Below are 12569 nucleotides of genomic sequence, written 5' to 3'. Positions count from 1 at the left end.
GAAGTGTATGACACTAATTCTAATTTGCCATCCAGAGTAACATAGATGCCAATAGTCAAAGAAGACCAGATATCTAACACCAAAGCACTTAAAGGTCAGGCACTTGGAATCAGGTTATATTTTCAACACCTAAAATGTAGCCCCAAGTCTCATGATGCATCATGATGGCAGGGTCAGAGATCCAGGAATGCCCAAAATCTCTAGCCTCAAACTGGTTAACTTGGCATCTCTGCTCCCCCTCCCTTCCTTCTAGCCCCCTATCCCCACCGAGTTTAACATCTCTCTCTTCTCACTCACACACTAACTTTCTCTCACCCTCCCACCCCTTGGACATGGCCTGTCATCTTCCTCTTTCATCCTCAACCTCCCCCCAAGTCTAATCTTAATTTTGGCATTTGAAAAGTCATCGGTGGCCGTAGAGAGAAATGGACGGGTTGGAATCAGGGCAGCAAATTGGAATTGCTGCCACCACTGACCTTTTTTCTTTTATTGGGGGGAGGGGGAATAATTTTTAGTGAAGAAAACAGGATAGCATATAATGTCAGACAAAAACACAGCCATAGAGCGACTATGCCAAATAACATAATGCAGCAGGAACTGGTGCTAGCACTAGAATCTAACATAATAAAACGCTAAGCGCGCATGCGCACTCATACCTGCATGATCCATAGGTCCCTGGCTGGCATGAGTGCGCATGTGCGCTTACAACGGCCCCACACTCACGGACCTCAAGGTGATGTTGTGTGGTCTGGCCTGCTCCCTTAGTGCCTTACCGTAGTGTATTTTTAAGTTCAAAGATGCGGTGGTGGCTCCTCTCAAGATCCCTGCCTACATCGGAAGTCTGACGCAGGCAGGGATCTTGAGAGGAGCCGTCGCGGCAACTTTAAACTTACAAATAACTCTGCCAATGAACTAAGAGAGCCGTTCTATTTGCGTTTTTAATCTCAAAGTGCTCCAAGTAAATCTTATGCTTAAACAGGGATGTACAACTACCCAGCAGCATGTGTGCCTCCTACTATTGCACAAGCTGTGGTGTCATCAAAGTGCCAGCAAGTTTCCTGTAACACCTCCCGTCGGGGTAATAGCATGCATGTTCGACGATCGGCATAACAATTTGGCGTGTGCACACATTTGGAGTGCGCACTTTCGCTTTCAAACAGATCGTATCAGAGAGAACGTGCTAACGGCGTGGAGAGTGGCCTGCAAGGTTCACTACAGCTGGCTGCGATCCTCACCAGGCTGCTTTTAGGAGGAGGACAGACATGCACGACCAGGAAGCCAGATGCTGGACAGGGGGAGCAGGTAAGGGGTGCTGCAGTATAGGGGGAGCAGGAAAGAGGTGCTGCTGAACAGGGGGGGGAGGTAACAGGAAGTGAAAAGGCCTACTGCTGGACAGGGGGAGCAGGGAAGAGGTGCTGTTAGACAGGGGGGGAGGTAAAAGGAAGGGAGAAGGCCTACTGCTAGACAAGGGGAGCAGGGAAGAGGTGCTGCTAGACAGGGGGGAGGTAAAAGGAAGGGAGAAGGCCTACTGCTGGACATGGGGGAGTAGGGAAGAGATGCTGCTGGACAGGAGGGAGGTTTGCTGGATAGGGGGAGCAGTGAAAGGGTGCTGCAGGACACGGGGGAGGTAAAAGGAAGGAAAAAGGGCTGCTGCTGGACAGGGGGAGCAGTGAAGGGTGCTGCAAGACAGATAAGGGCCTCCAGCGTCATCCCCATGGTTGTTTTCAACACTAACCATGCATTAATTATATTATAGGAGGTGTTTTTTTTTTGAGAGGGTATTTAAGGGCCAGAGAATGGGCATTCCTGCACTAACCAGTTGGTACATCTACATTATGCATGGCTGACCTGGGAGCCCTTACTGTCTCCTAAACATGAGTAACTGCTCACATGGTAATTTTAAAAAATGGCTGCATGCTAATAAAATTAATTGAAAATAAGGTTTTTTTCAGCCATGATAAAAATGGCCTTAGTGCATGAGACAGACCTGCATAATGGTGTGCTAAGCCAATTCTTAATGCAATTTTGTATAAGGACCCCTGGTATCAAGTACCTAGTATCAAGGTGCCTAAAATCTAGGCACCTGCAGTTACAACAATCACAGATCATATGATGTAAGGGCCTTTAGTCCATGACACCCATTGGTTGCCAATTCCACACCGCATAACTTACAAATTACAGTACTTCTTTTCACATTTAAAACTAGACTTGTAAACACACCAGCTTTTATTGATAAACTCCTTACCCCTTACACCCCATTGAGGACATTGAGATCAAATTCTCAGAATCTTTTAGTGATACCCTCCATCCATGAAATTGTCTACGATACTACCCGTAAGACAATCTTTTCAGTTATGGTCCCTTGACCACAGATTAAAATCTTCCTTGGAAAAATTCAAATCCAAACTCAAAACATTTCTTTTCAAAGACGCTTATAATACATGACATTGAAACTATCAGTTGAAGAAGACCAACTTTTCCCAAGGAGCTCTTCCCTCCCTTTTTAAAAATTTTCTTATCTCGATGTAATTATATCCCCCTTACTCCACTTTCCCCTTGTTTCATGTCAGTTTTATTTCATCTATGCAAACCCCCCTTTTTAAATACAACTGTTTTTAGTTTTTTTTTAAATATATATATTAATTGTATTGTAAACCGTTTAGATATATTGGATAGACAGTATATCAAGTGAATAATAAATTGAAACTTACTGTATTCTTTAAGTGACACACCTAAATGGTTGTATCTCCCATTTTCCACCAATGCGAATGCTTTCTTTGTATTTACGTGTTATATTACTTAACTAGCTGATGCCCCGGCGTTGCACGGGTATTTGGAGTGCCCGATAATCCAGACCGACAGGACCCGCTGCACCGCACCTGCAAAGTAAACCCGCAAATAAGTTACTGACCCCCTCACCCCGTCAATAATCCCCTTGGAGGATCCCCCTTTCCCGTCTACCGCCCAGGACAGACCCCTCCTATAATGTACCCCTTAGACCTGCCCTCCCTCCAGAGAGTCCCCAGGGGCGGAACACGGAGGATGGATATACCCCCGATAAGCGTCCGAAGACCACCTACCCAGTCGCCGGATGACCGCCTCGGGAACCCCCGCCGCAAAGGCGCTTGTAGCCGCCCCGATACGGAAGGAATGAGTGCCATAACGAGCAGGGTCCTCACCACACCGTCCCAGAGCCAGACGCAACACCGTCAGGAACTGATACCGCGTGAGCAGGGTGCCATTCTCGTGCACCAACAATGCTAAGGCAGTATGAGGACGGACCGCCATATAGGCAACCAGAGATTGGACGGGGCAAGACGTACTACCCTCCACTTGATGCAGAATTAACGAGCGCCCCCTGCCCAGCTGATCCGCCTTTGAACGAGCAATGAAAATTCGCAACGTGTTTCCAACTATACACACCTGCCTGCCTAGCAGGCCTCGCAGACCCCGCGCGTCCGACGGATGGACGAGCAGCTCACCCACCCGCAGTGCTCCAAAAAAGGATAGAGAGAAAGCTGCCTGAAACAAACACGTTTCAAAACCGGAGTTCGTCACCTGTGGTAGCACATTCACAAGGGTGACCAACAGGGCATGCGTAATCGACAGCCGGGAGTCGGGCACTCGCGGGGTTACCCTCCCCCAGGCCGCCAACATCCTCCGCGGCAAAAACCCCGCCGAAGGACAAGTCCAACCGAGGGCTCTGCAAAAGAAGGCGAAGCCCGCTAGATGACCCGCCGCCGCGCTCCGGGAATAGCCCTGCAGCCGGGAAGAGGCTAGGAAATCTGCTAGCAGGATCTCCAACACTGGTCCTGGAGTCCATCCCCGAGACTGGATAAATCTGGACACCAGTGCAAAACCTCGATTGTACCGGGCCCACGTAGATGGGGCTACGGAGTGTTGCAGTAAGCGCCAGATCCGTTCTCCGCCAGGCTCCATAAATGCTCCGGCATCTGCAATCCCATCATCTTCGCTGCCGGCGCCAGCTGCCGAAACTGCAAAAGGTGGAAACGAGAAAGAGCGTCAGCCAGTCTGTTTTGTATCCCGGGAACGTGCCGTGCTCGGATGAACAGGTTCAGTCGCAAGCAGCGCACGACTAGTTCGCGCATCAACGCTGTCACCCGTAGACATTTCGCCGTCTGCCGGTTGACCACTTCCACCACCCCCATATTGTCGCACCAAAACACGACTCGCCTATTCCTCAACCTGTCAGGCCACAGCTCACAAGCCACCAGCAACGGAAACAGCTCCAGAAAAGTTATATTACGGGTAAGGCCGGCCAGTCGCCAAGCCTTTGGCCAAGCTGCCGCACACCAATCGCCCTGGAAATAGAGACCGAAGCCAACGCCGCCCGCCGCGTCTGACTGCAGTTCTAAATCCAAATTAGTCACCTCGGGCTGTTGGATTGGCAGAGACCCGTTAAAGCGTTCAAGAAACAGGGACCACATCTGCAAGTCCGCCCGTATCCCCGCCGAAATCCGCACAAAGTGCCTGCGGTCCCTTACTCCAGCTGTCGCTGCCGCCAATCGGCGGGAAAAGGGGCGACCCATAGGTAAAACCCTGCAGGCGAAATTAAGAGACCCTAATAGAGACTGAACCAACCGCAAGGTAGGCTTGCGAGTGCCCCGTACCAGTGTTATTAACTCTAACAACTGCCGAACCTTGCCCTGCGGAAGCCAAGTAACCATCGCTACCGTGTCAATCTCGATCCCCAGGAACGTGAGACACGTAGTAGGCCCCTCTGATTTTTCTACCGACAGCGGAACCCCAAATTCCGCTGCCATGCCTTCAAAAGTGGTCTTCAATAGCCCGCAATCGCCCGAATCCTCTCCCCCAACGAAAAGAAAATCATCCAAATAGTGAACTACCGAGTCCCTCCCCGCACGCCGAACCGTGACCCAGTGCAAAAGGAACTGAACAATTCAAAAAGGGCGCAGGAGATAGAACACCCCATGGGCAGACATCGGTCGTAGTAGAAGGCTCCCTCGAACTTAAAACCCAATAATGGATACGAGGTTGGGTGAACTGGCAGCAACCGAAATGCTGATTCAATGTCCACCTTCGCCAGCACTGCCGCAGGGCCCACCCGACGAATGAGACAGAGGGCGCTGTCGAAGGACGCGTAGCGCACCGAGCAGAGGTCATGTGGAATGCCTTCGTTCACCGAACGCCCCGCCGGCCTGGATAAGTTGTGTATCAATCGATACTTGCCCGGCTCTTTCTTAGGTATGATCGCCAGGGGAGACACCACCATCGCCGGAAACGGTCGATCACGAAAAGGCCCCGCTACCCGCCCCCGTTCAAGTTCCTCGGTCAACTTTCGTCGCACTTCCCCCCGCAGGTGAAAAATGGAGGAAGCGTTGGCAGTCTGCGCATTAGCTAATGGCAACGCATACGGTATCACAAAACCCTCGCTGAACCCCTTCCTCAAAACGTCCGCCGCCCGTAAATCACGGTACTTATCGAGCCACGGACGCATGGCACCCACCTCCACCGGGGTGGGCAGCCCGCGTGACTCCAACTCATTTTGCCGGGGTTGGAGGCAATCCGGCTCCCTTCTTAGGGCACTTGAGGGCTGGGTGACTCTGTCCGCACAAGGAACAAGCGTGTCGGAAACGACAATCGTTAAAGGAGCAGACTGCTTTATTAAATTGCCAACAAAGCCCCGGACCACCCCCGGCACCTGAGCCTCCAGGCGGCCGAAAGGGACGCATCCCTCCTGCCGCCTGCGGGATCGGCTTGCCCAAAGGTCCTGTGCTCGAACCTCCCGGCTTTGCCATGTGGGTAAGCCAGAGATTGATGTCCTGCGTGCCCCAGGACATGTGCCGATTCTCTTCCATCTTGTCACGGAACGCCTCGTCATAGTTCAGCCACGCCCACCCTCCGAACCGCTGACAAGAATCGAGAATAGTGTCGGCATACGCCAGCAACAGACCATAATCCTGAGGGCGCTCCTGTCCCCAGACACTAGCTAGCCTTAAGAACGCCCGAGTCCAGTTCAGGACATTACGCGAAATCGCGCCTACTTTAGGGTTCCCTCCCTCTTTCTTGCTCTTCTTTTTGCGACCCCGCACCCTGCCCTCTAGTAGTTTAAAAATGTCTACGCAGGAACGTCTCCGAATCTTACGCCGCAGGGACCGAGGGACTTTTTCCCACAGCTCCGATAACGCTACGAGCGCCGGGGCACCCCGATCCGCACCCTCCCGCGCCTGATCCTCCCCATCTACCCGCCTATGTGACCCAGAGGAGGAAGACGAAGAAGAAGAAGAAGAGGTTGAAGAAGAGGAAGAGGACGAAGAAGAATCTCTGCCCCCCCGTCTCTTCCTGCCCCTACCCCTTTTCTTTCCCCGTTTTCCCCGAACACCAACCCCAGCCCCTAGGGCCATGTTACCCGTGATCCGGTCCTCTCCAGGTCTACGCTCGCTTCCAGCCGCTCCCAAAGTGGCGCCTTCCGCAGCAACCACCATAGCTGGACGTTGAAGGTCTTGAGCATGCACCCCTGCACCGATCCGTGGAGTTGCAGCCGTTCCTCCGCTAGACGGTCCAGTTGCAGGAGTTCTCACCGCCTCATCAGATCCAGTAGCGACGTCCTGTGGGAAGACATCCAAACAGGGGCCAGCCACCGGCACAGTAGGAGGGTGAGTTAGCCCTACATTACCTGCCCCAACTTGAGGTCCCCCTATGCCCCCATACCCCCCTACCACACCCGGTCCCCAAGATTAAAGGGGAAACGGTGGGGGGACCGACACCCAGGGATTACTACTCCAGGGACCGCCCCAGGGGCCTGTGGTCCAAGGAGGCCACCAGCCTGCTGGGCCATCGGGCGCTTTACCACCCGCGGTCGAGTGGGAAACGTGAACAGTGGCGGCCTCGGGTGCACTACTGCCCATCCCCAATATAAAGGGGGATACGGGAACCGCAGTAGACTCTCCCCCTGTCACCCCACCCCCGCTGGGAGTATGTGACCCACGCTCCGGAAGATCCGAAGCCGCAGCCACTGGGTCACCGACGCCCGGAACCCTCCCGGACGTCGACGGGCCCTTATTCCGTGCCCCCCCCTCGCCGCACTCCTCCCCCTTCCCGCAGGATTCCGGCTTCTGCCTCTGGGAGACGACCTCGTCCCGCGACCTGCAACTGGCTCCACCCCCGCTACCTCCAGCGCTATAGCCGCCCGTGCCGATGCGCGGGAGCGCCTCGGAGGTAACTGCCTGCCCCCCCTTGCAGCCGCACTCACCGGGTGTTGATCCTCCTCGTCGAGAGAGTCGCCTGCTAATAGCGATATTTCCGCCTGGTCCGCGGTGTCTGCCCGAAGCGAGTGCGCCATGCTCTTCCTGCTCCAATTGGCAACACGTGGAGGAAGTGTGGGCCGCGACCGCAAACGCGCACCCGGCCGGCGAGCTGCTTCAGACTCGTGTCGGGAAGGAGCCTTTTGTATCCCGAGAGCTACACTCTTCTTTGGACCGCGCTTCTTATCCGTTTCAGACGAACGGCCGCTTCGGAGGACCAAAGCTGCTTCGGAGGACCAGTACTGTTCGGGTCCTCCGCGCGCCTAGACCTTTGACTCCTCCCACCCACAATCCCTTTCGGCCGCGACTGTCCAATGCGATCCCTTCTGAGGGACCGCCCCCCTTCGGCTACGCTACCCCCTACCCCTCCTCCGGCCTAGCTAGTCCGACGGGCGACACAGCGGGCCACCCAGCCCCGCGTTAAGTTCGCCCATCGAGACTAGCTCTCGGGCTTTTTATTATAGCAATAACACTGTAAATGGATTCAAATAAAGATACTTTATAGTGGTGAATGAAATTATTTTTTTACAGCTTAATAAAAAGTACAATATTCAAATTATAATGTGAAATATTTGACAAAATTAATACAATACAACTAACGCAAAACGTGATTATAAGCAACATTTTTAGTTTCACCTCCAGGAGCAAGAACATATAAATTCTTGGGTGAACCCACCCTTGAGCAAGCAACATAGAGTTGTGGGCCTCGAGACCCCCAGAACATATCACCCCAGGTAGTGAGGGATCTGCATACCAAGTTTCGTTCAAATCGGTCAAGCCGTTTTTGAATTACAGTGAGAATGGCAGCTTTTTACATTTTTTCCATTGACATGAATGGGTGAAATCTGATTTTCTGTTTGTAGCTCCGCCCACGTGTGCAGGTGGGCCGCGAGACCCCCAGAACATATCACCCCAGGTAGTGAGGGATCTGCATACCAAGTTTCGTTCAAATCGGTCAAGCCGTTTTTGAATTACTGTGAGAATGGCAGCTTTTTACATTTTTCCCATTGACATGAATGGGTGAAATTTGATTTTATGTTTGTAGCTCCACCCACGTGTGCAGGTGGGCCGCGAGACCCCCAGAACATATCATCCCAGGTAGTGAGGGACCTGCATACCAAGTTTCGTTCAAATCGGTCAAGCCGTTTTTGCGTGATCGCGGCACATACACACATACACACATACATACATACATACACACACATACACACATACATACCTCCGATTTTATATATATAGATTGTGCCCTTACAGAATAGCACTTAACTGTTTTGCTGCCACTTACCCATGAGCGTGCAGGTATTCTGTATAATCACAAGTGCAGGTGATGTGGAAATGTGGGTGCCGAGATTTCCTTGATCTCATACTTTCCCCCGTCTGATTTGCAGATAAGAATCACTCATGCCTATCCCAGATTTTCTTGAATTTCGTGACCGTTTCAGCTATTGCATATCCCCTTGGAGGATGCTCCATGCATCTACTGTCTAAAATATGTAAACCGCTTTGATTGTGTTAACCACACAGAGAAAGCGGTATATCAAGTTCCATCCCCTTTTACTCAAACCTATCTGTGAAAAAATATTGTCTAAATATTACTCCCTTAGACCATCCTCTCTGAGTCTCGTATCATGATTAGAACTTCAGTTCCACAGAAACAGGTTTGTGTCTTGTGAATTATTTATCTTTCAATAGCAGAATATGTTTACCTTTCCCCATCTCTCCTCTAAGAAAGACAGTTCTGTTCGGGTCTAATATACGTCACCGCTACTCTTAATATCACTTTCATGTACATCCACAGCTTCCCACCCGGCACACTTTTCATTATAGGTGATATAGGTTCTTTGGGGATCACATGGCCATGAGCAAAGCTGAAGTTCTACCCAGATGCTCATTGATCAAGACCTGAAAATAAAGCTTGTTATTATGCCCCCTCCCCATCTGCATATGGTACCGGATTAATAGTTTTTGCAGAATCTATATTGGTGACGCAGTTCCTAGTCCAGTACTGTACAATTGCTTAAAAGTATTTTCACAGCAATATGTGATGCGTTTAACAGTGATACAGCTGAAGGTGAACTGACTTATAAATAAGTCCTGCAAACCAATCAATTTGGTGGATTTTTAAATACAGATGTTTTCTGTTCAGATTAGAGAGTTGCGCGGGGACAGAAATCCCACCCGTCCCCACCCGTCCCCGCCAAAGTCCCACCCGTCCCCACCCGTCCCCGTGAGGAATCCCACCCGTCCCCACCCGTCCCCGTGAGGAATCCCTCCGTCCCCACCCATCCCCGCGAGGAATCCCCTCCGTCCCCACCCGTCCCCGCGAGGAATCCCCTCCGTCCCCGCCCGTCCATATAAACTTCAGAAATAGTTATTTCATTTAATTATGTTACTGAATTAAAGGCTCTGGTAGAAACCCATTTACAAATAAGCAAAAAGACTTTATTAATTTGAAAATATTAATTGGGAAGAATACATACTTTTCAAATGGGTTTCTACCAGAGCCTCTAATGTTTATAAATTTTTATCAACACAACTAATATACTACTTTATCCTGAAGCAAAATAAAAAAAAAGAAATATAATTCTTTTCCTACCTTTGTTGCCTGGTTTCTGCTTTCCTCATGTTCTCATTCAATTCCTTCCATCCACTGTCTCTCTTCCTTCTGCATCTTCCATTTGCTCTGTTACTGTGCCTCTCCCTTTCTTCCCCCTTCCAAATTGGTCTGGCACCCATCTTCTTCTCTCCGCTCCCCCCATAGTCTGGCATCTGTCTTCTTCCCTGCCAGCGTCTTCGCCCTACTCTCTCTTCCCCATTTCCTTTCAGCGTCCTTCTCCCACCATCTTCCCCATGTCCTGTCAGCGTCCTTCTCCCCCTCTGTCTTCCACATGTCCTGTCAGCGTCCTTCTCCCCCCTCTGTCTTCCACATGTGCTTTCAGTGTCCTTCTCCCCCCTCTGCTTCCCCATGTCCTTTCAGCGTCCTTCTCCCTCTCTGTCTTCCCCATGGCCTTTCAGCGTCCTTCTCCACCCCCCGTCTTCCCCATGTCCTTTCAGCGTCCTTCTCCACCCCTTTGTCTTCCCCATGTGCTTTCAGCATCCTTCTCCCCCCTCTGTCTTCCACAAGTGCTTTCAGAGTCCTTCCCCCCCCCTCCGCCCTTCCCATGGCCTTTCAGCGTCCTTCTCCACCCCTTTGTCTTCCCCATGTCCTTTCAGCGTCCTTCTCCACCTCTTTGTCTTCCCCATGTGCTTTCAGCATCCTTCTCCCCCCTCTGTCTTCCACAAGTGCTTTCAGAGTCCTTCCCCCCCCTCCCGCCCTTCCCATGGCCTTTCAGCGTCCTTCTCCACCCCTTTGTATTCCCCATGTGCTTTCAGTGTCCTTCTCCCTCCTCTGTCTTCAAGTGCTTTCAGAGTCCTTCCCCCCCCCTCCTCCCGTCTTCCCCATGGCCTTTCAGCGTCCTTCTCCCCACTCCTTCTCTACCCCCCGGGTGCAGCACAGCTGGCCAGGACCCCTTACTTTTGTGGCACTTCCCCGACCGACTGACAACAGCCCCGGTCCGACAAACCTCCCTGCCCTTAACTGCGAATCTAAATTACCTTATTACAGCTGCTGTAAGAAGATAATTTAGATTCGCGGCTACAGGGCAGGGAGGATTGTCGGACCGGGGCTGTTGTCGGTCGGTCGGGGAAGTGCTACAAAAGTAAGGGGACCTGGCCGGCTGTGCTGCAACCGGGGCGGGGTGTGGCGGGGCGGACCGCCCCCTCCCTTGGTAGCCACTCGAACCGCGAGGCTACTCTCCTCCTTACCTGCACTGCCTGCAGCACAGAGCCAAACGGAAGTCTTCCCGACGTCAGCGCTGACGTCGGAGGGAGGGAGGGCTTTGTTTAAGCCCTCCCTCCCCTCCGACGTCAGCGCTGACGTCGGAAAGACTTCCGTTCGGCTCTGTGCTGCAAGCAGAAAAGGTAGGGAGAAGAGCCGCGCGACTGAGTACATCCAGCCCCGCAGGAACCCCGCGACCCTCGGAGGCGTCCCCACGGGATCCCCGCGACCCTAGGGGGCGTCCCCACGGGATCCCCGCGACCCTAGGGGCGTCCCCACGGGATCCCCGTGACCCAAAGGGGGAACCCGCGGGATGCCCGCGGGTCCCGCGGGATTCCCGTCGTCCCCGTTCCCGTGCAGCTCTCTAGTTCAGATCAGAAATCAGCTATGGATAGCATGGCAGGAAGAGTTTTCTTTTTATAACTCAAGAGTGAGGGATGGATTGTGAGAGGAGCAGAGAAAAAGACAAAAAAAAAAAAAAGAGAAAGTCAGAATGGATTATAGAGAAAAAGAAGATAAACAGAGAAAAATACAGAATGAATTATAGAAAAAAATTGAGAGCAAGCGAGAGAAAAAGAGAAATAGAGACTGGATTACAGAGAGAAAGAAAGAGAAGAGAGAGGGAGAGAGAGAGAATGAATACAGTACTGCCAAAGAAAAAGAGAGGGGCTCAAGGAGAGAAAGAAGTGAGAACCTGAGCTTTAGATGGGTTTTAAGGATTTTATAACCTCCCTTAATAGAATATGGCACAATATAGTAAATATATTGTGACATCAATGGCATTGTAAGAGGGGGTGCATTCCCCCCGGGCGTGGTCTTACTCAGGACGTTGGCACCCCTTTCTGCTCTCTGCCACCCCTTCCTACTCCTCCCCCTGCTGCATGTGCGCCCCTTACCTTTTTAACTTTGGCACAAGCAGTTATGAACTGACTGCTCGCATTGGCTTTGGCGCTCTCTGTGACATCACTTCCGGTTCCCGTGCCTAGGAAGTGACGTCAGAGAGAGCGCCGAAGCCAACGCGAGCAGCGTGTTCGTGACTGTTCACGCTGAAGATGAACAAGGTACGGGGAAGGGGGCGTGTACGTGGTAGGGGAGTGGGGAAGAGGGCAGGAGAGGGGCTCCACTGCTCACCCCTGCTACACCACTGTGTGGCATATAAAGGAAATAATGTTAAGATCAAAGCGGAGGTAGTAATAAGATGAGAAATCTGAAAAGAGAAAAAGGTGCAGCCTGGTGGCTGAGTAGCAGTGCTGTGCATCGCCAAATCTGGCCTTCTGTTCCCCTGACTGGCTCAGGCGTGTGATCCTGCAGAGATGGTGATCACAGCCCCTGGAAAGGGGGAGCCCAACTCATTGCACAATGGTGACACCATGTGGCTGGATTTAGAGCCCATGATTGCAAGGTACAGAAGGAGTAATCTATTCATGCAGCGTGCATTCATGCATTCAATGAATATGCGAAATTAG

Source organism: Geotrypetes seraphini, chromosome 13, assembly GCF_902459505.1.
Source record: "Geotrypetes seraphini chromosome 13, aGeoSer1.1, whole genome shotgun sequence".
Lineage (NCBI taxonomy): Eukaryota > Metazoa > Chordata > Amphibia > Gymnophiona > Dermophiidae > Geotrypetes > Geotrypetes seraphini.
This window is presented reverse-complemented; position numbering follows the sequence as displayed.